General features: G+C 36.9%; 1 protein-coding gene and 3 long non-coding RNA genes across 6 annotated transcripts in view; 3 read left to right on the top strand and 1 right to left on the bottom strand.

The window, feature by feature from the left end:
* The window catches only part of LOC105338195 (uncharacterized), a 410,054-nt gene that overhangs the window by 217,058 nt on the left and 166,407 nt on the right, over nt 1-26,589 (bottom strand). The window lies entirely within an intron of this gene.
* LOC136273506 (uncharacterized) lies at nt 6,546-9,889 on the top strand. The gene is made up of 4 exons (XR_010711666.1): nt 6,546-6,733; nt 7,860-8,145; nt 8,617-8,702; nt 8,953-9,889. It is a non-coding gene; the product is annotated as an uncharacterized lncRNA (long non-coding RNA).
* On the top strand, nt 10,013-11,772 carry LOC136273507 (uncharacterized). The gene is made up of 3 exons (XR_010711667.1): nt 10,013-10,628; nt 10,935-11,220; nt 11,690-11,772. It is a non-coding gene; the product is annotated as an uncharacterized lncRNA (long non-coding RNA).
* Nucleotides 15,158-18,207, top strand: LOC105342909 (uncharacterized). The gene is made up of 4 exons (XR_010711668.1): nt 15,158-15,203; nt 15,510-15,794; nt 16,257-16,385; nt 17,373-18,207. It is a non-coding gene; the product is annotated as an uncharacterized lncRNA (long non-coding RNA).

The raw sequence follows: 26,589 nt of genomic DNA on the forward strand, positions 1-26,589 counted from the left end.
ATCATATAAACCTTGGATGGATATTTTTTACACCATCAATGGACATGATTTTTTACAGAAATTATATGATTTTGGAGACACTTTTGTATTGGAATGTCTACATAAAGAAAACAATGCTTTTTGGAAAGATGTTCTCTATTCTTGGTCATGTTATATAAAAACTATTAATAACCACCCAACCATTAAAGACAACATTTTAAATGTTCCAGTATGGTATAATTCCAATATAAAAGTAGCCAACAAAACAATCTTTTATAAATCCTGGTATAAAAGTGGGGTAAAGGTAGTGCAAGATTTTCTTGATGAGGATTGTAATGTTTTAGCTTTTGATGTATTTAAACGCATATATAACCTCAATGACATATGTATTATGCAATATAATAGCATTACAACATCAATTTTTAAATATTTGAAACTATTATCTATTGACAGGAGTTCTGTAAAAAGAATTCCTAATCCATGTATGCCAGTTTTTTTGCAACATGTTTTAATATCAGAAAAATGTACCAAAATTATTTACAACTATTTGAATGAGAAAGATGATGTACCAACTGCTATAAATAAATGGAGGACAGAACTAACTCCATATGGTGTTGATGATATTTCAGTAAATGATGTTTTTAAGATTTGTTTTAAAACAACTCATGATTCTTCTGTTCAGTGGTTACAGTTTAGAATTTTACACAGAATTCTTCCAGTTGGGTATTACCTTAAAAAAATTAATATCAAGTCTTTAGACAGCTGTGGATTTTGTAAGAAAAATGTAGAAACCATAGTCCATGTTTTTTTTTCTTGTGATATTATACATACTCTGTGGAGTGAACTGAGTCTTCATATTTACAGAAAGACTTCTGAAAGGATTGGGTTTAATGTAGTAAATATCATGTTCGGTGAAGCTCCATTAACATGTCATAACAAAGTTATTAATTATATTATTCTATCTATGAAACAATACTTATTTTCTTGTCTGATGTTGAACAAGGTGCCAACACTAATTGGTTTTCTTGGTCATTTAAAGATAAAATATAATGTTGAAAGATATGCTGCAATTCAAAGTTCTAAAGTGCATAAATTTGAAAAACAGTGGGATAGTTGGAAAGAAATATTTGACAAATAACTTTTCTCTTTGTCTCTTATTTGTTTTATGTTTTGTTTTTTCTTTCTTGTGTATTATGAACTTTACAACAATTTTTTTCTTTTCCTGACTTTTTTGTTTTTTGTTGTTATTTGTTATTACTTTTTTTTTCAAGCAAGTAACCACTGCTTAGCGCAATTAAAAAAGTTTATTATTTAAAATATGATGGCGAGTGTGTGAGTTGGTGTGTTTGTGTGTGGTTTTTGAGGGTGTAATTGTGTGTATGCTTGTATTTCAAAAAATAAATAAATTATAAAAAAAAAAAAAAGATGTTTACAGGTACATAATTACCGTAACTGAATTAAAGCTATATAGTAATATATAGTGAAATTAATTCCTTGTGTGAGACCTAAAGAGAAACATGAACTTTTATTTAAATTGCATTTTTTCGAATTTCAGGAGTAGTCTCCCTTGTTAAAGATCAACAATGGTGGATAAACAATGCGGGATGCTGTCTTGTCACCAATGGTGAAATTTGACACCTGTATACCCGTATTTCAATCAATCATCTCAGTCCTCTTTGTTGTGTACATCAGACAGGTAAGAAAATCAAGATAATTGTTTGCAATCATTTTAATCAGATAAACAATGAAAAATATAACATATTTACATGAACTGAAAACCCCATAAAAGGACATTTCACATTTTACACACTCTCATCATTCACATATTACCATACATTCAGTGCACATTATTTAAACAGAGCAATCATTAAATGTAATACAAAATTCATATGATAGGTATAATATAACAAACATTTCAAACATGCTAACTACACCCCCCCCCCCCACCCACCTATGATAACCCCCCCCCCCCCCCCCCACTTAGCTTCTTCCTGTTTAACTTTGGATCTGTTAGTGACTTACTATAAGTGTCTTTAGACTTTTTATCATAGAGCTGATATCTTTTAGATCTATAAAATTTTCTTTGGAATTGATATTTTAATAGTTTTTGTTTCATTTTAAAGTAATTTTGCCTATTTTGCTGTTGTTTTAGATGATGGACCACTCTACTTCCTTTTACAACAGGTGCCCCTACAGATTCACAAAGTTCCAATGTTGAATTTCCATGACCCTGATTGAGTGAGTGCACAACTTTATGTATTCTACTTTCAAAATTTCTACTACTTGTAATACATTTTGGATATGATTTTAAATATGCCCTATTAACAGATTCAGATTTTTGTGTTCAAGTGTGATATTAAATTCTATCAAGATTATTAGGTCCCAAAGTCAGATTTACACAGTCTTATAACAAGCACTTGTCTTCTTCTGTCATGCTTAATTCAAAGTCACGAGGCAACACTAAAGAGTTCCACTTGTTGTTTTTCAGTCCGGGACAGGAGAAGGAATGAAGTTGGCAGGACTTTCCGCACTGTCCTTGGTAGCAGCTGATGATGGAACGGACAGCAGTTTACATGGCCCGTTTCATCAAAGGTAAGTCACTGGAGTAGTGTTTGTAGCAGTTTTCGTACTCGGTCCTGCATCTAAGCTTCAGGTCCAGGGCAAATCTCCTCTTCATGGATTCTCTCATAGCTTTTGTTCTTCCAGGAAACATGTGACTGCTGAATGGAGCCGTAGCAGTCTGTTTTCTCTGAGATTCAAAGAAGTGGCACAGGTCTTTGAGGTTTTCAATCATATGCCCTTGCTTTTCAGATGCATTGGAAGCAGCAGCACTATCTCCATCACTGGTGAAATGGGAAATGATGAGTGGACAGTCATCACTTTGCAGCTCACTGATGCATTCTGCAGCCCATCTTTTTTTGTCTTTAATGGTCGTCTCTGGAGAAATGGTTGCAGTGCAGCCTTCATGTGTGGGGCAGGTAAATTCCTTTCCCTTGGCTCTTAGATGGGTGCCTTTCTTGCACAGTTTATTGCCACAAAACACTGCCACAACATTTTTCTTTTTGGTAACATTTTCACTTAATGTGTATGTAACTTGTGTGGCAGCTTGGAATGGTGTTTTCTCTATCGCACTGAAGGTGGCATTGTTATACCGGGCATCTCCTTCCGCTCTTATAGGTGTATTGGCAAGTCCACATTTCTCGTTAAGCTCTTGAATGTCCTGCCTTATTTTCTTCATGCTGTTTTTGCTCACATCAGTGATGATTTTGCCTACTTTGTTGCAGGTCTGATGAATGTTGGTGGCTGATGCTGGTTTGATGTTTGCGCAAAGAAGCATACCACGCATGCCCTCTGTTGTAAGGCTGGTACCCAAGTGGCCGACAGCCATGGCAACATTAAACTGTGCGGCTCTCCGTCCCCTTCCTGATCGACTGACTTCCTCGTACAGCTTTTCACGGTGACTGGTGTAATGGCACATCTTACATCGAATGGAAAGGATCCATGCCAGGCCTCTCTTTTCCTCCCCATGCTGGTTCCAGTCCAGTGAACCGTCACAGTCCGGGAATTTCTGTGAGTGCTCTTTAATAAATGCATGGTTCCATAGTTTAGCATTTTTTTCTTGATGGAGCACTTTGAAAAGTCTTGAATTGGGGTTCGGTGACTCTGCATCCATGTAGGAGTCTACCAGCTGCACTTCACTTGGCCCGGGTCGCAAAATCTTCATTTGACTGCCTCTACGCTCAGCATCGCTTATTGTGAATATTCCATCCTTCTGCTGCTGTACGACGTCCTGAAACTCTTCTTCACTCAGCCTTTTTATAGGACATAGACACTGTACTGGGCTGGTGGTCCCCCCCCCCCCCCACTTAGCTATTTCCTGTTTAACTTTGGATCTGTTAGTGACTTACTATAAGTGTCTTTAGACTTTTTATCATAGAGCTGATATCTTTTAGATCTATAAAATTTTCTTTGGAATTGATATTTTAATAGTTTTTGTTTCATTTTAAAGTAATTTTGCCTATTTTGCTGTTGTTTTAGATGATGGACCACTCTACTTCCTTTTACAACAGGTGCCCCTACAGATTCACAAAGTTCCAATGTTGAATTTCCATGACCCTGATTGAGTGAGTGCACAACTTTATGTATTCTACTTTCAAAATTTCTACTACTTGTAATACATTTTTGATATGATTTTAAATATGCCCTATTAACAGATTCAGATGTTTGTGTACAAGTGTGATATTAAATTCTATCAAGATTATTAGGTCCCAAAGTCAGATTTACACAGTCTTATAACAAGCACATGTCTTCTTCTGTCATGCTTAATTCAAAGTCACGAGGCAACACTAAAGAGTTCCACTTGTTGTTTTTCAGTCCGGGACAGGAGAAGGAATGAAGTTGGCAGGACTTTCCGCACTGTCCTTGGTAGCAGCTGATGATGGAACGGACAGCAGTTTACATGGCCCGTTTCATCAAAGGTAAGTCACTGGAGTAGTGTTTGTAGCAGTTTTCGTACTCGGTCCTGCATCTAAGCTTCAGGTCCAGGGCAAATCTCCTCTTCATGGATTCTCTCATAGCTTTTGTTCTTCCAGGAAACATGTGACTGCTGAATGGAGCCGTAGCAGTCTGTTTTCTCTGAGATTCAAAGAAGTGGCACAGGTCTTTGAGGTTTTCAATCATATGCCCTTGCTTTTCAGATGCATTGGAAGCAGCAGCACTATCTCCATCACTGGTGAAATGGGAAATGATGAGTGGACAGTCATCACTTTGCAGCTCACTGATGCATTCTGCAGCCCATCTTTTTTTGTCTTTAATGGTCGTCTCTGGAGAAATGGTTGCAGTGCAGCCTTCATGTGTGGGGCAGGTAAATTCCTTTCCCTTGGCTCTTAGATGGGTGCCTTTCTTGCACAGTTTATTGCCACAAAACACTGCCACAACATTTTTCTTTTTGGTAACATTTTCACTTAATGTGTATGTAACTTGTGTGGCAGCTTGGAATGGTGTTTTCTCTATCGCACTGAAGGTGGCATTGTTATACCGGGCATCTCCTTCCGCTCTTATAGGTGTATTGGCAAGTCCACATTTCTCGTTAAGCTCTTGAATGTCCTGCCTTATTTTCTTCATGCTGTTTTTGCTCACATCAGTGATGATTTTGCCTACTTTGTTGCAGGTCTGATGAATGTTGGTGGCTGATGCTGGTTTGATGTTTGCGCAAAGAAGCATACCACGCATGCCCTCTGTTGTAAGGCTGGTACCCAAGTGGCCGACAGCCATGGCAACATTAAACTGTGCGGCTCTCCGTCCCCTTCCTGATCGACTGACTTCCTCGTACAGCTTTTCACGGTGACTGGTGTAATGGCACATCTTACATCGAATGGAAAGGATCCATGCCAGGCCTCTCTTTTCCTCCCCATGCTGGTTCCAGTCCAGTGAACCGTCACAGTCCGGGAATTTCTGTGAGTGCTCTTTAATAAATGCATGGTTCCATAGTTTAGCATTTTTTTCTTGATGGAGCACTTTGAAAAGTCTTGAATTGGGGTTCGGTGACTCTGCATCCATGTAGGAGTCTACCAGCTGCACTTCACTTGGCCCGGGTCGCAAAATCTTCATTTGACTGCCTCTACGCTCAGCATCGCTTATTGTGAATATTCCATCCTTCTGCTGCTGTACGACGTCCTGAAACTCTTCTTCACTCAGCCTTTTTATAGGACATAGACACTGTACTGGGCTGGTGGTCCCCCCCCCCCCCCCCCCACTTAGCTATTTCCTGTTTAACTTTGGATCTGTTAGTGACTTACTATAAGTGTCTTTAGACTTTTTATCATAGAGCTGATATCTTTTAGATCTATAAAATTTTCTTTGGAATTGATATTTTAATAGTTTTTGTTTCATTTTAAAGTAATTTTGCCTATTTTGCTGTTGTTTTAGATGATGGACCACTCTACTTCCTTTTACAACAGGTGCCCCTACAGATTCACAAAGTTCCAATGTTGAATTTCCATGACCCTGATTGAGTGAGTGCACAACTTTATGTATTCTACTTTCAAAATTTCTACTACTTGTAATACATTTTTGATATGATTTTGAATATGCCCTATTAACAGATTCAGATGTTTGTGTACAAGTGTGATATTAAATTCTATCAAGATTATTAGGTCCCAAAGTCAGATTTACACAGTCTTTTAACAAGCACATGTCTTCTTCTGTCATGCTTAATTCAAAGTCACGAGGCAACACTGAAGAGTTCTACTTGTTGTTTTTCAGTCCGGGACAGGAGAAGGAATGAAGTTGGCAGGACTTTCCGCACTGTCCTTGGTAGCAGCTGATGATGGAACGGACAGCAGTTTACATGGCCCGTTTCATCAAAGGTAAGTCACTGGAGTAGTGTTTGTAGCAGTTTTCGTACTCGGTCCTGCATCTAAGCTTCAGGTCCAGGGCAAATCTCCTCTTCATGGATTCTGTCATAGCTTTTGTTCTTCCAGGAAACATGTGACTGCTGAATGGAGCCGTAGCAGTCTGTTTTCTCTGAGATTCAAAGAAGTGGCACAGGTCTTTGAGGTTTTCAATCATATGCCCTTGCTTTTCAGATGCATTGGAAGCAGCAGCACTATCTCCATCACTGGTGAAATGGGAAATGATGAGTGGACAGTCATCACTTTGCAGCTCACTGATGCATTCTGCAGCCCATCTCTTTTTGTCTTTAATGGTCGTCTCTGGAGAAATGGTTGCAGTGCAGCCTTCATGTGTGGGGCAGGTAAATTCCTTTCCCTTGGCTCTTAGATGGGTGCCTTTCTTGCACAGTTTATTGCCACAAAACACTGCCACAACATTTTTCTTTTTGGTAACATTTTCACTTAACGAGGCCGGGTCTAATTTATTCTGCCCTAGATTTTTGGATGAAACTTTTTACATGAATTTCTACTTATATAATTATTATTTTAAGATTAAAAAATAAGACATTTACCACACCGTTTGTTTAGGGGGTCATCTCAAAGTGTGTTAATCTTTAACATAGGACCCTATGGGATTTTGCTAGAAATGTATCAATTTTGCATATTTTTTACATTTTTTCAAAACTTCTGCCCTAGGGATTTCTTTTTCTGTTCTACATATTAAAGTTACTGCTAAAAGGCTTCTAATGGTCAAATAAAAAAACCCTTTTACCTCCTGGTTTGTTCCAGGGGTCTTATCAAAGTTGATTTTTGTATGCCCAATTTCCCAGATTCGTCAGATAATGGCTATTTTTTATTTGACAAAAGCGGAAAAGGTGATCTAAATAGCATTATTAAAACATTCAGACATATTTAAGTAATAAATAAATATATAACATCACATATTAAGGGTCATTAATATAAAATACATGGTTACTGTCTGAAATATATGAATTTAGCTATATTTAGGCGGGTTAAGAAAACGTGACAGAAGGCTAGGCTTGCTGAACCCTCTTCACGTTTTCGACCCGAGCCCAAATATAGCTTATACTTTGAGACATTTATGTTTATTCCACAATATAACATTATTTTTACGCATCAAACGAGATATTTTCAACAATTTTCGCTGAATATCTGCAGTTGAAACTATCACGCCATGGCGTCAACCAAGCAGAAAGATGACGTCACAATACAAATGAAACGCTGCGCGAAAGCGTGCGTACTTGTTCTGTACTCGGCCTCGTTAATGTGTATGTAACTTGTGTGGCAGCTTGGAATGGTGTTTTCCCTATCGCACTGAAGGTGGCATTGTTATAACTGGCATCTCCTTCCGCTCTTATAGGTGTATTGGCAAGTCCACATTTCTCGTTAAGCTCTTGAATGTCCTGCCTTATTTTCTTCATGCTGTTTTTGCTCACATCAGTGATGATTTTGCCTACTTTGTTGCAGGTCTGATGAATGTTGGTGGCTGATGCTGGTTTGATGTTTGCGCAAAGAAGCATACCACGCATGCCCTCTGTTGTAAGGCTGGTACCCAAGTGGCCGACAGCCATGGCAACATTAAACTGTGCGGCTCTCCGTCCCCTTCCTGATCGACTGACTTCCTCGTACAGCTTTTCACGGTGACTGGTGTAATGGCACATCTTACATCGAATGGAAAGGATCCATGCCAGGCCTCTCTTTTCCTCCCCATGCTGGTTCCAGTCCAGTGAACCGTCACAGTCCGGGAATTTCTGTGAGTGCTCTTTAATAAATGCATGGTTCCATAGTTTAGCATTTTTTTCTTGATGGAGCACTTTGAAAAGTCTTGAATTGGGGTTCGGTGACTCTGCATCCATGTAGGAGTCTACCAGCTGCACTTCACTTGGCCCGGGTCGCAAAATCTTCATTTGACTGCCTCTACGCTCAGCATCGCTTATTGTGAATATTCCATCCTTCTGCTGCTGTACGACGTCCTGAAACTCTTCTTCACTCAGCCTTTTTATAGGACATAGACACTGTACTGGGCTGGTGGTCCCCCCCCCCCCCCCCCACTTAGCTATTTCCTGTTTAACTTTGGATCTGTTAGTGACTTACTATAAGTGTCTTTAGACTTTTTATCATAGAGCTGATATCTTTTAGATCTATAAAATTTTCTTTGGAATTGATATTTTAATAGTTTTTGTTTCATTTTAAAGTAATTTTGCCTATATTGCTGTTGTTTTAGATGATGGACCACTCTACTTCCTTTTACAACAGGTGCCCCTACAGATTCACAAAGTTCCAATGTTGAATTTCCATGACCCTGATTGAGTGAGTGCACAACTTTATGTATTCTACTTTCAAAATTTCTACTACTTATAATACATTTTGGATTTGATTTTAAATATGCCCTATTAACAGATTCAGATTTTTGTGTACAAGTGTGATATTAAATTCTATCAAGATTATTAGGTCCCAAAGTCAGATTTACACAGTCTTTTAACAAGCACATGTCTTCTTCTGTCATGCTTAATTCAAAGTCACGAGGCAACACTGAAGAGTTCTACTTGTTGTTTTTCAGTCCGGGACAGGAGAAGGAATGAAGTTGGCAGGACTTTCCGCACTGTCCTTGGTAGCAGCTGATGATGGAACGGACAGCAGTTTACATGGCCCGTTTCATCAAAGGTAAGTCACTGGAGTAGTGTTTGTAGCAGTTTTCGTACTCGGTCCTGCATCTAAGCTTCAGGTCCAGGGCAAATCTCCTCTTCATGGATTCTCTCATAGCTTTTGTTCTTCCAGGAAACATGTGACTGCTGAATGGAGCCGTAGCAGTCTGTTTTCTCTGAGATTCAAAGAAGTGGCACAGGTCTTTGAGGTTTTCAATCATATGCCCTTGCTTTTCAGATGCATTGGAAGCAGCAGCACTATCTCCATCACTGGTGAAATGGGAAATGATGAGTGGACAGTCATCACTTTGCAGCTCACTGATGCATTCTGCAGCCCATCTCTTTTTGTCTTTAATGGTCGTCTCTGGAGAAATGGTTGCAGTGCAGCCTTCATGTGTGGGGCAGGTAAATTCCTTTCCCTTGGCTCTTAGATGGGTGCCTTTCTTGCACAGTTTATTGCCACAAAACACTGCCACAACATTTTTCTTTTTGGTAACATTTTCACTTAATGTGTATGTAACTTGTGTGGCAGCTTGGAATGGTGTTTTCCCTATCGCACTGAAGGTGGCATTGTTATACCCCCCCCCCCCCACTTAGCTACTTCCTGTTTAACTTTGGATCTGTTAGTGACTTACTATAAGTGTCTTTAGACTTTTTATCATAGAGCTGATATCTTTTAGATCTATAAAATTTTCTTTGGAATTGATATTTTAATAGTTTTTGTTTCATTTTAAAGTAATTTTGCCTATTTTGCTGTTGTTTTAGATGATGGACCACTCTACTTCCTTTTACAACAGGTGCCCCTACAGATTCACAAAGTTCCAATGTTGAATTTCCATGACCCTGATTGAGTGAGTGCACAACTTTATGTATTCTACTTTCAAAATTTCTACTACTTGTAATACATTTTGGATTTGATTTTAAATATGCCCTATTAACAGATTCAGATTTTTGTGTACAAGTGTGATATTAAATTCTATCAAGATTATTAGGTCCCAAAGTCAGATTTACACAGTCTTTTAACAAGCACATGTCTTCTTCTGTCATGCTTAATTCAAAGTCACGAGGCAACACTGAAGAGTTCCACTTGTTGTTTTTCAGTCCGGGACAGGAGAAGGAATGAAGTTGGCAGGACTTTCCGCACTGTCCTTGGTAGCAGCTGATGATGGAACGGACAGCAGTTTACATGGCCCGTTTCATCAAAGGTAAGTCACTGGAGTAGTGTTTGTAGCAGTTTTCGTACTCGGTCCTGCATCTAAGCTTCAGGTCCAGGGCAAATCTCCTCTTCATGGATTCTGTCATAGCTTTTGTTCTTCCAGGAAACATGTGACTGCTGAATGGAGCCTTAGCAGTCTGTTTTCTCTGAGATTCAAAGAAGTGGCACAGGTCTTTGAGGTTTTCAATCATATGCCCTTGCTTTTCAGATGCATTGGAAGCAGCAGCACTATCTCCATCACTGGTGAAATGGGAAATGATGAGTGGACAGTCATCACTTTGCAGCTCACTGATGCATTCCGCAGCCCATCTCTTTTTGTCTTTAATGGTGGTCTCTGGAGAAATGGTTGCAGTGCAGCCTTCATGTGCGGGGCAGGTAAATTCCTTTCCCTTGGCTCCTAGATGGGTGCCTTTCTTGCACAGTTTATTGCCACAAAACACTGCCACAACAGTTTTCTTTTTGGTAACATTTTCACTTAATGTGAATGTAACTTGTGTGGCAGCTTGGAATGGTGTGTTCCTTATCGCACTGAAGGTGGCATTGTTATACCGGGCATCTCCTTCCGCTCTTATAGGTGTATTGGCAAGTCCACATTTCTCGTTAAGCTCTTGAATGTCCTGCCTTATTTTCTTCATGCTGTTTTTGCTCACATCAGTGATGATTTTGCCTACTTTGTTGCAGGTCTGATGAATGTTGGTGGCTGATGCTGGTTCGATGTTTGCGCAAAGAAGCAAACCACGCATGCCCTCTGTTGTAAGGCTGGTACCCAAGTGGCCGACAGCCATGGCAACATTAAACTGTGCGGCTCTCCGTCCCCTTCCTGATCGACTGACTTCCTCGTACAGCTTTTCACGGTGACTGGTGTAATGGCATATCTTACATCGAATGGAAAGGATCCATGCCAGGCCTCTCTTTTCCTCCCCATGCTGGTTCCAGTCCAGTGAACCGTCACAGTCCGGGAATTTCTGTGAGTGCTCTTTAAATGCATGGTTCCATAGTTTAGCATTTTTTTCTTGATGGAGCACTTTGAAAAGTCTTGAATTGGGGTTCGGTGACTCTGCATCCATGTAGGAGTCTACCAGCTGCACTTCACTTGGCCCGGGTCGCAAAATCTTCATTTGACTGCCTCTACGCTCAGCATCGCTTATTGTGAATATTCCATCCTTCTGCTGCTGTACGACGTCCTGAAACTCTTCTTCACTCAGCCTTTTTATAGGACATAGACACTGTACTGGGCTGGTGGTCCCCCCCCCCCCCCCCCCACTTAGCTACTTCCTGTTTAACTTTGGATCTGTTAGTGACTTACTATAAGTGTCTTTAGACTTTTTATCATAGAGCTGATATCTTTTAGATCTATAAAATTTTCTTTGGAATTGATATTTTAATAGTTTTTGTTTCATTTTAAAGTAATTTTGCCTATTTTGCTGTTGTTTTAGATGATGGACCACTCTACTTCCTTTTACAACAGGTGCCCCTACAGATTCACAAAGTTCCAATGTTGAATTTCCATGACCCTGATTGAGTGAGTGCACAACTTTATGTATTCTACTTTCAAAATTTCTACTACTTATAATACATTTTGGATTTGATTTTAAATATGCCCTATTAACAGATTCAGATTTTTGTGTACAAGTGTGATATTAAATTCTATCAAGATTATTAGGTCCCAAAGTCAGATTTACACAGTCTTTTAACAAGCACATGTCTTCTTCTGTCATGCTTAATTCAAAGTCACGAGGCAACACTGAAGAGTTCTACTTGTTGTTTTTCAGTCCGGGACAGGAGAAGGAATGAAGTTGGCAGGACTTTCCGCACTGTCCTTGGTAGCAGCTGATGATGGAACGGACAGCAGTTTACATGGCCCGTTTCATCAAAGGTAAGTCACTGGAGTAGTGTTTGTAGCAGTTTTCGTACTCGGTCCTGCATCTAAGCTTCAGGTCCAGGGCAAATCTCCTCTTCATGGATTCTGTCATAGCTTTTGTTCTTCCAGGAAACATGTGACTGCTGAATGGAGCCTTAGCAGTCTGTTTTCTCTGAGATTCAAAGAAGTGGCACAGGTCTTTGAGGTTTTCAATCATATGCCCTTGCTTTTCAGATGCATTGGAAGCAGCAGCACTATCTCCATCACTGGTGAAATGGGAAATGATGAGTGGACAGTCATCACTTTGCAGCTCACTGATGCATTCCGCAGCCCATCTCTTTTTAGCTCACCGAGACGAAGTCAGGGGGAGCTTATGCTATACCCTCGGCGTCGGCGTCGGCGTCGGCGTCGGCGTCCGGACCTGGTTAAAGTTTTTGTTGCAGGTCCTGTATCTAAGCTATTACTTGTCCTATCTTCACCAAACTTGCATGGATGATGCATCTGGACCTACTTATGGACTTGAAAGACTTGGATGCTGAATCTGAGTCCTAAATTTCAGATGCTGGAGGAGGTTAAGGTTGTTGGACCAGGTTAAAGTTTTTGTTGCAGGTGCCCTTTGATAGCAATATCTAAGTTACTGCAGGTCCGTACTTCACCAAACTTGCATGGATGGTGTGTCTTATGATACTGATGCACCAGACATGCTTGAGTGCTGAATCTGAGCTATAGGTTTCGGATGCTGGAGGAGGTTAAGGTTTTTGGAGCAGGTTAAAGTTTTTGTTGCAGGTGCCCTTTGATAGCAATATCTAAGTTACTGCTGGTCCATACTTCACCAAACTTGCATTGATGGTGTGTCTTATGATACTGATGCACCAGGCAGGCTTGGGTGCTGAATCTGAGCTATAAGCTGCAGATGCTGAAGGAGGTTAAGGTTTTTAGAGCTGGTTAAAGTTTTTGTTGCAGGTGCCCTCTGATGATTATATCTTAGTTACTACTTGTTCTAACTTCACCAGACTTCCATGGATGGTGCGTCTTATGATACTGATGCACCAGACAGGCTTGAATGCTGAATCTGAGCCATAGGTTTCGGATGCTGGAGGAGGTTAAGGTTTTTAGAGCTGGTTAAAGTTTTTGAAACAGGTGCCCTCTGATGTTTATATCTTAGTTATTACTTGTCCTAACTTCACCAGACTTCCATGGATGGTGCGTCTTATGATACTGATGCACCTGACAGGCTTGAATGCTGAGTCTGAGCCATAGGTTTCAGATGCTGGATATGGTTAAGTTTTTTGGAATAGGTCACATGTTTAATAGATAATAGTACTTTTTCAAACTTGCATAGTTGATTAAACTGTAATATGAATGAATCACAGAGGAAGCTTCAGATGCAGAGCTTGATCTCCATTATCAAGGATGCTAAAAAATATATCTTAGTTATTACAGGTCCTAACTTCACCAAACTTGAATGGATGGTGTGTCTTATGATACAGATGCACCTGACAGGCATGGATGTTGAATCTGAGCCAAAGGTTGTGGATGCTGGAGCAGGTTAAGGTTTTAATTGCTAGTGCCCTCTGATGATGATATCTTAGTTATTACTAGTCTGAACTTCACCAAACTTGCATGGAGATGCGTCTTATGTATACTGATGCACCTGACAGGCTTGAATGCTGAATCTAAGCCATATGTTTCGGATGCTGGATGAGGTTTAGTTTTTTTGGAACAGGTCACATGTTTTATAGATGATAGCTTGCATAGTTGATTTAACTATATTATAAATGAAACGCAGAGGTTGCTTCAGATGCAGAGCCTGATCTCAATTATCAAGGATGCTAAAGAAATCTCCTACCTCACTCAAACTTGCCAAATAGATAGATGTGTTTTTTGATAAATGATATAACATGATTCCTATGATATAGTATTGTATGGTATGAAACAATATTGTTTAATATGATACAATATAATATCATATGTAATATTATAAAAAGTTATATGATACGATATGATATTGTATCAATTTTTTGATATTTTATGTTATGATATTGTATGATGATATCGTTATATATAATATTGTATATTATGAAACAATATTGTATAATATTATATTGTATTATTAATTTATTATTTTATCACATGATACTATTACATAAGATATTGAAAATATAATATTGTATCCTATGATACAATATTGTATATTCTATAATATTGTATCATACGATATTGTATAATATGATATTAGTTTCTGTTATATAGAATTATATCACATGAAATTGTATAATATGATACTATAATATTATATAATATCGTATCATACGATATTGTATAATATGATATTGGTTTATAATATGATATATTATCACATGAAATTGTATTGTATGATATTGTAAAATATATTATTGTATCATATGATACAATATGTATAATATAATATTGTATGATATAATATTTTACTTTATTACATAATATTGTATCATTTGATATGATACAATGTTGTATCAAATTATATTGTATCATATGATACAATATCATATTATGTATCAAAAATGATACAGTATGGCATACAATATCATACTATATTATACAATATAATATCATATGTTTCAATGTTATGATGTATTATGTAATATGATATTGTTATATAATACTATATTGTTTTATATATTATGATATTGTATTATGTGATCAAATACAATAACGTATAACAAAACAATGTCATATCATACGTTACAATATCATATCTCATCATTGTTTATTATGGTATGTTATTGTATTATATGATATATGTTGTAAATATGATAGGATGCAATACTTAATTTTATATTATTGTATTGATTAACGTATGAACATATGATTATCATACAATTTTTTAACAGATGATATACGATATTGTGTCTAAACAGAATCCATGAATATCCAAGATCATAAAGTATGATTTTCATTTAATATAATAAAGGTGGTCTCATAAAGGTGAAGTCTCATAAGGGTGATGTCTCGTCTCGGTGAGCTTTGTAATCTGTGATTACCTATGTTTGTCTTTAATGGTGGTCTCTGGAGAAATGGTTGCAGTGCAGCCTTCATGTGCGGGGCAGGTAAATTCCTTTCCCTTGGCTCCTAGATGGGTGCCTTTCTTGCACAGTTTATTGCCACAAAACACTGCCACAACATTGTTCTTCTTGGTAACATTTTCACTTAATGTGTATGTCACTTGTGTGGCAGCTTGGAATGGTGTGTTCCCTATCGCACTGAAGGTGGCATTGTTATACCGGGCATCTCCTTCCACTCTTTTAGGTGTATTGGCAAGTCCACATTTCTCGTTAAGCTCTTGAATGTCCTGCCTTATTTTCTTCATGCTGTTTTTGCTCACATCAGTGATGATTTTGCCTACTTTGTTGCAGGTCTGATGAATGTTGGTGGCTGATGCTGGTTCGATGTTTGCGCAAAGAAGCATACCACGCATGCCCTCTGTTGTAAGGCTGGTACCCAAGTGGCCGACAGCCATGGCAACATTAAACTGTGCGGCTCTCCATCCCCTTCCTGATCGACTGACTTCCTCGTACAGCTTTTCACGGGACTGGTGTAATGGCACATCTTACATCGAATGGAAAGGATCCATGCCAGGCCTCTCTTTTCCTCCCCATGCTGGTTCCAGTCCAGTGAACCGTCACAGTCCGGGAATTTCTGTGAGTGCTCTTTAATAAATGCATGGTTCCATAGTTTAGCATTTTTTTCTTGATGGAGCACTTTGAAAAGTCTTGAATTGGGGTTCGGTGACTCTGCATCCATGTAGGAGTCTACCAGCTGCACTTCACTTAGCCCGGGTCGCAAAATCTTCATTTGACTGCCTTTACGCTCAGCATCGCTTATTGTGAATATTCCATCCTTCTGCTGCTGTACGACGTCCTGAAACTCTTCTTTACTCAGCCTTCTTATAGGACATAGACACTGTACTGGGCTGGTGGTCCCTGTACTTTTCTGGCCCTCGTTGTGAGGAATGTTTCCTTTTTGTACTGATGTTGATGCAGCCACTTTGGTCCTTTCTTTGGCATGATTTATATTGAACTGTACACTTGTAGACTTTTTCTTATAAAATGATGTTGTGTGTGGTGCAAATTTTTAAGTATTGTAAACTTTCATCATTTTAGAGCTGCAATGTCATCTAAGAGGAACCCCATCTTTAATGACTGATTGAAAAGCCTCATCACCCCCCATTGCTTAAGAACCTCTTATCTTTATCACTAGCCATTAATCAGTGACCACCGTTAAGCTCCAAGGTACATAATTTAAGACTCTTCTGGCACCATTTTTTTTAGTCTCTGTCTTTGTCTTAGAATTAAAATTAACAACTTTTTGCTAATTAATTCCAATATTTAAGTCATTTTCTTTTTTCTTAGCTAATTAATGTCTATTAAGGTACTTCACTACACCGAGACTTATACTTTTTAAGACACTACGTCACAAGATGGCGATTTAAATGTTTTGTTAATCTGTTTGTATCAATCGATTCAGATGTATATTGTCATAGCTCAGTGGTTAAAGTATCAGGCTTGTGAACCGCAGGTAATGAGTTCGAATCCACCTGGGGCTTTTGTTCATGTTTACTGAATGACATTTTTGAAAATAGCATTTTTTGTCTAAAATTGTACATTTTTTCGCCTCTTTGATATATATAATTCTTATCCATCATTCTTTGTATCATCAAGTAAATTTCTGCTGATTTGAGAAACTATTTCAAGGTGTAGTGAGGTGTAGTGAGGTACCTTAATTAGAGATGGATTTTTTTTAAAGCACATACTCATAAACTCTAACATTTCAGGTTTCATTTCATTCCAACCTCTTTTCTCAATATCTCACTAATTAAATTTTATTGAGTTTTGAAAAGATGAACTGTAGATGAATTTTAACAGAAATTTACTCCAGAATTCAGCAATCTGTTAAGAAGAGTTATCTCCTACTTTTTAAGCCCGTAGGGTCATAAGTAGATTTTCATACACTAGCATATAGGAGATAGATACCTACTAGACATTTTCTGCAAATTTCATTAAATTTCATAAACTTTAAGTTGTCTTAAAGGTCTTACGCAAGAAAATAGCTAATCAAACTGAACTTAGTCAATTGTAGTTCCATATATATGGAGACAATTTCTTTTCTTTCTTCCTTTTTTGGCACCTTATTTAGGGCCTATAGTATTGATTTTGGACTCAGTGGCGGGGAGAATTAATGGAATTGTCACACTAATTTCAATGGAATTATTTTTTTAGATGCGCATGATGCAACTTCCTGGATGGTGCTGAGCCTGTTTGTCAACATGTGGAACCCACATGTACTTGGGGTAGGTATGTTTACTATCAATTATCTCTCTTAGAAACCGCATAAGGCGTTATTTTTCTGATCTAAAATTTTTCTTGAAGCATTTAACTAAAATTTCTCGTTCATGAATTATATGCTGAGAGTATAGTTAATTAATTTACTGAATTAAAGCTATATAGTAACATATAGTGAAATTAATTCCTTGTGTGAGACATTAATGATCTTCACGTTTAACCTGATAATGGCAGAATTTGAGGAAGAACACGTACAAATCAAGATATACTTGACAGATGTTGGGTTGTAAAATCATCGCTGCATCATTTATAGAATGTATAAAAATGACCAGCTAAATATTTTTAACAAAAATTATGTACTTAAATGATCTATAGATTCTCTGTTTTGTTAATATTGTTTTCATTACTGAACACCCTAGCTGATCGCTGTGAACATTTCAACCCGAGATCAAATCACATGGAAAATAGTTGGTTCAATTGAAATACAACTCTGTTCTAAGTAAATAAGAAAGCTAACGTAAATAAATTTCTCTCTATAAAAAAATGATGCATTAAAACACAAATTATATTACATACAAGTTAAATAAATAAATACGCAGATACAGATTCCGCGTACAATTTGTTTACATTGTTTTCATTACCTCACACCTTAGTCGATTGCCAAGTAAATTTCAGCCTGAGATCAAATCACATGGAAAAAAGCAGACTCAATTAAAATACAACCCTTGTTTTAAGTAAATATAAAATATATCATAAATTCTTTTGTTTCTGTAAAAATGCATAAAAAAAGAATTATATTATATTACAAGACTATTGGTTGCTTATGTCAAGTCAACCTTTAAGAGTTTTACCTTAAGGTAAGGTTTGCGGTTACAGGGAGACAACTCACACATTTTCATTGTGACGTAACTCCAACTACCTTTTTTTTTCAGTTATGACGTCAAAAATTATATGACGTCATAATTGATTTCAGTTTTTTTTATTTCGCGTTTTTTTTTAGTTTCAATGAAAAAATAAGTGGACACAAGCATTTTATCAATTTCCACGAAAACAAAATCTGCATCATATGGTTTTGAATAGTGTTTTAGAAACATCAGATTACACATATTCTAAGAAACATTTTTCCTGAAATCGGTGGACTTGGAAAGGTTTCAAATAAGATGTTTTCATTTACATAATAGTAGTCCAAATTTAAGACTTTTGTTGCATTTTATTCTATTTTTAGATAGTTCATCAGAAATTAATAAAAGTGAATCATGATATTAATATTGATATTATTTTTGAACATTTTAAGCATAAATAACCCCCATAATAGTCACATATAAAATGTACATATTTTCACGAAATTGTTTACATTTCATCAAAATGAAAATTGGAAATCATGAACTTTGACCTTTTGTAGTTATAAAACAGGATGGGCAAAATTCATTTGAATATCATGAGAAAAAAGACTTTAGTATAGTGAACCAAACGGTATGTAACTTTGGTACAACCTCTTAAAAAATGCAAGCCGCAAACCTTACCTTAACCTATCTATGCCTGCTGCTTTTCCTGATGTCAAGGATTTGATGGTTACTGTCATTTTTTAGCTCACCGAGACGAAGTAAAGGAGAGCTTATGCTATACCCTCGGCATCAGCGGTGGCGTCGGCGTCGGCGTCCGGACCTGGTTAAAGTTTTTGTTACAGGTCCTGTATCTAAGCTATTACTTGTCCTATCTTCACCAAACTTGCATGGATGATGCATCTGGACCTACTTATGGACTTGAAAGACTTGGATGCTGAATCTGGGTCCTAAATTTCAGATGCTGGAGGAGGTTAAGGTTGTTGGACCAGGTTAAAGTTTTTGTTGCAGGTGCTCTTTGATAGCAATATCTTAGTTACTGCTGGTCCGTACTTCACCAAACTTGCATGGATGGTGTGTCTTATGATACTGATGCACCAGACATGCTTGAGTGCTGAATCTGAGCTATAGGTTTCGGATGCTGGAGGAGGTTAAGGTTTTTGGAGCAGGTTATAGTTTTTGTTGCAGGTGCCCATTGATAGCAATATCTAAGTTACTACTGGTCCTAACTTCACCAAACGTGTATGGATGATGCGTCTTATGATACTGATGCACATGACAAGCTTGAATGCTGAATCTGAGCAATAGGTTTCGGATGCTGGAAGGGTTAAGGTTTTAGAGCTGGTTAAAGTTTTTGTTGCAGGTGCCCTCTGATGATTATATCTTAGTTACTACTGGTCCTAACTTCACCAAACTTGTATGGATGGTGCGTCTTATGATACTGATGCACCTGACAAGCTTGAATGCTGAATCTGAGCCATAGGTTTCGGATGCTGGAGGAGGTTAAGGTTTTAAGAGCTGGTTAAATAAAGTTTTTGAAACAGGTGCCCTCTGATGATGATATCTTAGTTATTACTTGTCCTTACTTCACCAGACTTCCATGAATGGTGTGTCTTATGATACTGATGCACCTGACAGGCTTGAATGCTGAGTCTGAGCCATAGGTTTTGGATGCTGGATAAAGTTAAGTTTTTTGGAACAGGTCATATGTTTAATAGATGATAGTACTATTTCAAACTTGTATAGTCTATTTAACTGTAATATGAATGAATCGCAGAGGTAGCTTCAGATGCAGAGCTTGATCTCCATTATCAAGGATGCTAAAAAATAAATCTTAGTTATTACAGGTCCTAACTTCAACAAACTTGAATGGATGGTGTGTCTTATGATACAGATGCACCTGACAGGCATGGATGCTGAATCTGAGCCATAGGTTGCGGATGCTGGAGGAAGTTAAGGTTTTAATTGCTAGTGCCCTCTGATGATGATATCTTAGTTATTACTGGTCCAAACTTCACCAAAATTGCATGGATGATGCGTCTTATGATACCAATGCACCTGATGGGCTTGAATGCTGAATCTGAGCCATAGGTTTCGGATGCTGGATGAGGTTTACTTTTTTGGAACAGGTGACATGTTTTATAGATGATAGCTTGCATAGTTGATTTAACTTTATTATAAATTAAATGCAGAGGTTGCTTCAGATGCAGAGCCTGATCTCCATTATCAAGGATGCTAAAGAAATCTCCTACCTCACTCAAACCAGCTCGATAGATAGATGTGTCTATGATAAATGATATAACATAATTCCTATGATATAGTATTGTCTGATATGAAACAATATTGTTTGATATGATACAATATATCATATGTTATATTATAAAAAGTTATACAATACGATATGATATTGTATCAATTTTTTTGATATTTTATGATATGATATTGTATTATGATATTGTTATGTATATTATTGTATATTATGATACAATATAGTATAATACTATATTGTATTTTTAATTTATTATTTTATCACATGATACAATTACATAAGATACTGCAAAATATTATATTGTATCCTATGATACAATATTGTATAATATGATATTGGTTTCAGTAATATAGAATTATATCACCTGAAATTGTATTATATGATATTTTAATATTATATAATATTGTATCATACGATATTGTATGATATGATATTGGTTTATATGATATATTATCATATCACATGAAATTGTATTATATGATATTGTAATATATATTATTGTGTCATATGATACAATATGTATAATATAATAATGTATTTTATAATATTTTACTTTACCACATAATATTGTATCATTTGATAAGATACAATGTTAGAATCAAATTATATGATATAATATCATATAATGTATCAAATATGTTTCAGTGTCATTCAATACAATATCATACTATATTATACAATATAATATCATGTTTCAATGTTATGATGTATTATGTAATATGATATTGTAATATAATACTATATTGTATTATATTTTATGATATTGTATTATGTGATCAAATACAATAAGGTATAACACAATACAATGTCATATAATATGTTACAATATCATATCTCATTATTGTTTATTACGGTATTTTATTGTAATATATGATATATATTATAAATATGACATGATGCAATATTTAATTTTATATCATTGTATTGATTAACATATGAACATATGATTATCATAAAAAATGTTATCAGATGATATATGATATTTTGTCAAAACAGAATCCATGAATATCCAAGATCATAAAGTATGATTTTCATATAAAATGATAAAGGTGGTCTTATGAAGGTGATGTCTCATAAGGGTGATGCTCCATCTCGATGAGCTTAGTAATCTATGATTACCTATGTTTTCTTTTGTTGGAGGATCAGTATTGAGGTCAGTCAAATAAAGTGGCTCACTCAGGCTTAGATCTAAAAGTCTTGCACAAGGAAATAGCCAAACAAACTGAACTTAGTCAATTGTAGTTCCATATATTTATAAATAGAGGCAATTTCTTTTCTTTCTTCATTTTTTGGCACCTTATTTTAGGCCTACAATATTTAATTTGGACTCATTTGCTAGGAAAATTATTACTTAATGGAATTGTCACACTGAATTAGGCCAAAGAAAAAAATATGTCTGTTTCTGGTTTCCAGACCGACCCTATTTTTTATGCGCCGACCCTAACACTTTTAATTCCAAATCCAAATTACCAACCGTAATTGGTTTAAACAATAGAGTCTTTACAAATCAGAGTTAAAAAAAAGCTTGTAACAATTCAATAGAAATTCAATAGAAAACACCACTTATCAAAGATTTCTAAGTGCAGATTGACAGTATGGATGAAAGTTATCCTTGGTTATTTTAGCTAAATTATCAATGCAATAAATAGTTTCATAGGGCAGTGATGTGTTAAAAATTAATAATTATAAAGATGTACAGGAAGAAAGCAGAGGCAATTTCTTTTTTTACATTTCTGTGTGTGGAGACTGCAGACATTGTAAGTCTTTAAATAGGCCCAACAATCATTCACATTATAAATATTTTAAAGTGCTGCAGTTCCATTGCAAATGAAATTTTTAAAATTAGTCTTAAACCATTAATTATATATTCATTTTTGGGGGGGAATTAGGCCAAAAAAAAAAAAATATGTGTGTTTCCGGTTTCCCGACCGACCCTATTTTTTATGCGCCGACCCTAACACTTTTTATTCCAAATCCAGATTATCAACCGTAATTGGTTTAAACAATAGAGTCTTTACAAATCAGAGTTAAAAAAAAGCTTGTAACAATTCAATAGAAAACACCACTTATCAAAGCATTTTAAAGATTTCTAAGTGCAGATTGACAGCATGGATGAAAGTTATCCTTGGTTATTTTAGCTAAATTATCAAAACAATAAATAGCTTTTAGGGCAGAGATGTGTTCAAAGTTAATATAAAGATGTACATGAAAAAAGCAGAGGCAAAGTTTTTTTTAACTCACCTGAGCCAAAGGCTCAAGTGAGCTTTTCTGATCACAATTTGTCTGTTGTCTGTCGTCGTCGTTGTCGGCGTTGACGTCGTCGTTAACTTTTCACATTTTCATCTTATTCTCAAGAACCACTGGGCAAATTTCAACCAAATTTGGCACAAAGCACCACTAGGTGAAGGGGATTTACGTGTGTTCAAATGAAAGGCCACGCCCTCTTTAAAGGGGAGATAATTGAGAATAATTGAAAATTTGTTGGTATTTTTCAAAAATCTTCTCAAAAACTATTCGGCCTGAAAAGCTTAAACTTATGTGGAGGCATCCTCAGGTAGTGTAGATTCAAGTTTGTTCAAATCATGGTCTCGGGAGGTAGGGAGGGGCCACAAGAGGGGGATCAAGTTTTACATAGGAATATATAGAGAAAAATCTTTAAAAATCTTCTTCTCAAAAACTATCAGGCCTGAAAAGCTCAAATTAAAATGGGAGCATCCTCAGGTAGTGAAGATTCAAGTTTGTTCAAATCATGGTCTCCAGGGGTAGGGTGGGGCCACAATGGGGGATCAAGTTTTACATAGGAATATATAGAGAAAATCTTTAAAAATCTTCTTCTCAAAAACTATTAGGCCAGAAAAGCTCAAATTAAAATGGAAGCATCCTCAGGTAGTGTAGATTCAAGTTTGTTCAAATCATGGTCCCTGGGGGTAGGGTGGGGCTACAATGGAGGATCAAGTTTTACATAGGAATATATAGAGAAAATCTTTAAAAATCTTCTTCTCAAAAACTATTAGGCTAGAAAAGCTCAAATTAAAATGGAAGCATCCTCAGGTAGTGTAGAATCAAGTTTGTTCAAATCATGGTCTCCAGGGGTAGGATGGGGCCACAATGGGGGGGGGGGGCATGTTTTACAAAGGAATATATAGAGAAAATCTTAAAAAATCTTCTTCTCAAAAACTATTAGGCCAGAAAAGCTCAAATTAAGAGGGAAGCATCCTCAGGTAGTGTTGATTCAAGTTTGTTCAAATCATGGTTCCGGGGGTAGGGAGTGGCCACAAGAGAGGGATTAAGTTTTACATAGGAATATATAGAGAAAATCTTTAAAAATCTTCTCAAAAATTATTAGGCCAGAAAAGCTCAAATTAAAATGGAAGCATCCTCAGGTAGTGTAGATTCAAGTTTGTTCAAATCATGGTCTCCAGGGGTAAGGTGGGCCCACAATGGGGGATCATGTTTTACATAGGAATATATAGAGAAAATCTTTAAAAATCTTCTCAAAAACTATTAGGCCAGAAAAGCTCAAATTAAAATGGAAGCATTCTCAGGTAGTGTAGATTCAAGTTTATTCAAATCATGGTCTCCAGGGGTAGGATGGGGCCACACGGGGGGGGGGGGGGGGGGGGGGGGGGGTCATGTTTTACAAAGGAATATATAGAGAATATCTTTAAAAATCTTCTTCTCAAAAACTATTAGGCCAGAAAAGCTCAAATTAAAATGGAAGCATCCTCAGGTAGTATTGATTCAAGTTTGTTCAAATCATGGTCCCGGGGGTAGGGTGGGGCCACAAGAGAGGGATTAAGTTTTACATAGGAATATATAGAGAAAATCTTTAAAAATCTTCTCAAAAATTATTAGGCCAGAAAAGCTCAAATTAAAATGGAAGCATCCTCAGGTAGTGTAGATTCAAGTTTGTTCAAATCATGGTCTCCAGGGGTAAGGTGGGCCCACAATGGGGGATCATGTTTTACATAGGAATATATAGAGAAAATCTTTAAAAATCTTCTTCTCAAAAACTATTAGGCCAGAAAAGCTCAAATTAAAATGGAAGCATTCTCAGGTAGTGGAGATTCAAGTTTATTCAAATCATGGTCTCCAGGGGTAGGATGGGGCCACAATGGGGGGGGGGGGTCATGTTTTACAAAGGAATATATAGAGAAAATCTTTAAAAATCTTCTTCTCAAAAACTATTAGGCCAGAAAAGCTCAAATTAAAATGGAAGCATCCTCAGGTAGTATTGATTCAAGTTTGTTCAAATCATGGTCCCGGGGGTAGGGTGGGGCCACAAGAGAGGGATTAAGTTTTACATAGGAATATATAGAGAAAATCTTTAAAAATCTTCTCAAAAATTATTAGGCCAGAAAAGCTCAAATTAAAATGGAAGCATCCTCAGGTAGTGTAGATTCAAGTTTGTTCAAATCATGGTCTCCAGGGGTAAGGTGGGCCCACAATGGGGGATCATGTTTTACATAGGAATATATAGAGAAAATCTTTAAAAATCTTCTCAAAAACTATTAGGCCAGAAAAGCTCAAATTAAAATGGAAGCATTCTCAGGTAGTGTAGATTCAAGTTTATTCAAATCATGGTCTCCAGGGGTAGGATGGGGCCACACGGGGGGGGGGGGGGGGGGGGGGGGGGGTCATGTTTTACAAAGGAATATATAGAGAATATCTTTAAAAATCTTCTTCTCAAAAACTATTAGGCCAGAAAAGCTCAAATTAAAATGGAAGCATCCTCAGGTAGTATTGATTCAAGTTTGTTCAAATCATGGTCCCGGGGGTAGGGTGGGGCCACAAGAGAGGGATTAAGTTTTACATAGGAATATATAGAGAAAATCTTTAAAAATCTTCTCAAAAATTATTAGGCCAGAAAAGCTCAAATTAAAATGGAAGCATCCTCAGGTAGTGTAGATTCAAGTTTGTTCAAATCATGGTCTCCAGGGGTAAGGTGGGCCCACAATGGGGGATCATGTTTTACATAGGAATATATAGAGAAAATCTTTAAAAATCTTCTTCTCAAAAACTATTAGGCCAGAAAAGCTCAAATTAAAATGGAAGCATTCTCAGGTAGTGTAGATTCAAGTTTATTCAAATCATGGTCTCCAGGGGTAGGATGGGGCCACAATGGGGGGGGGGGGGGGTCATGTTTTACAAAGGAATATATAGAGAAAATCTTTAAAAATCTTCTTCTCAAAAACTATTAGGCCAGAAAAGCTCAAATTAAAATGGAAGCATCCTCAGGTAGTATTGATTCAAGTTTGTTCAAATCATGGTCCCGGGGGTAGGGTGGGGCCACAAGAGAGGGATTAAGTTTTACATAGGAATATATAGAGAAAATCTTTAAAAATCTTCTCAAAAATTATTAGGCCAGAAAAGCTCAAATTAAAATGGAAGCATCCTCAGGTAGTGTAGATTCAAGTTTGTTCAAATCATGGTCTCCAGGGGTAAGGTGGGCCCACAATGGGGGATCATGTTTTACAAAGGAATATATAGAGAAAATCTTTAAAAATCTTCTTCTCAAAAACAATTAGGCCAGAAAAGCTCAAATTAAAATGGAAGTATCCTCAGGTAGTGTAGATTCAAGTTTGTTCAAATCATAGTCCCTGGGGGTAGGGTGGGGCCACAATGGGGGGATCAAGTTTTACATAGGAATATATAGAGAAAATCTTTAAAAATCTTCTTCTCAAAAACTATTTGGCCAGGAAAGCTCAAATTAAAATGGAAGCAACCTCAGGTAGTGTAGATTCAAGTTTGTTCAAATCATGGTCCCTGGGGGTAGGGTGGGGCCACGAGGGGGATCAAGTTTTACATAGGAATTTATAGAGAAAAATCTTCTTTTTAAAGACTATTTGGCCAGAAAAAGTTGGCCAACTTGTGTAGAGGCATCCTCGGGTAGTGTAGATTCAAGTTTGCAAAATCACAGTCCCTAGAGATAGGGCGGGGCCATGATGGCGGTTTGAATTTTTACATAGGAATATGTAGAGAAAATCTTTAAAAATATTCTGGGAAAGTTTTCGGTCCAAAACTCAGTACTTAGTGTGAAAGC

Source organism: Magallana gigas, chromosome 3 (genome assembly GCF_963853765.1).
Source record: "Magallana gigas chromosome 3, xbMagGiga1.1, whole genome shotgun sequence".
Lineage (NCBI taxonomy): Eukaryota > Metazoa > Mollusca > Bivalvia > Ostreida > Ostreidae > Magallana > Magallana gigas.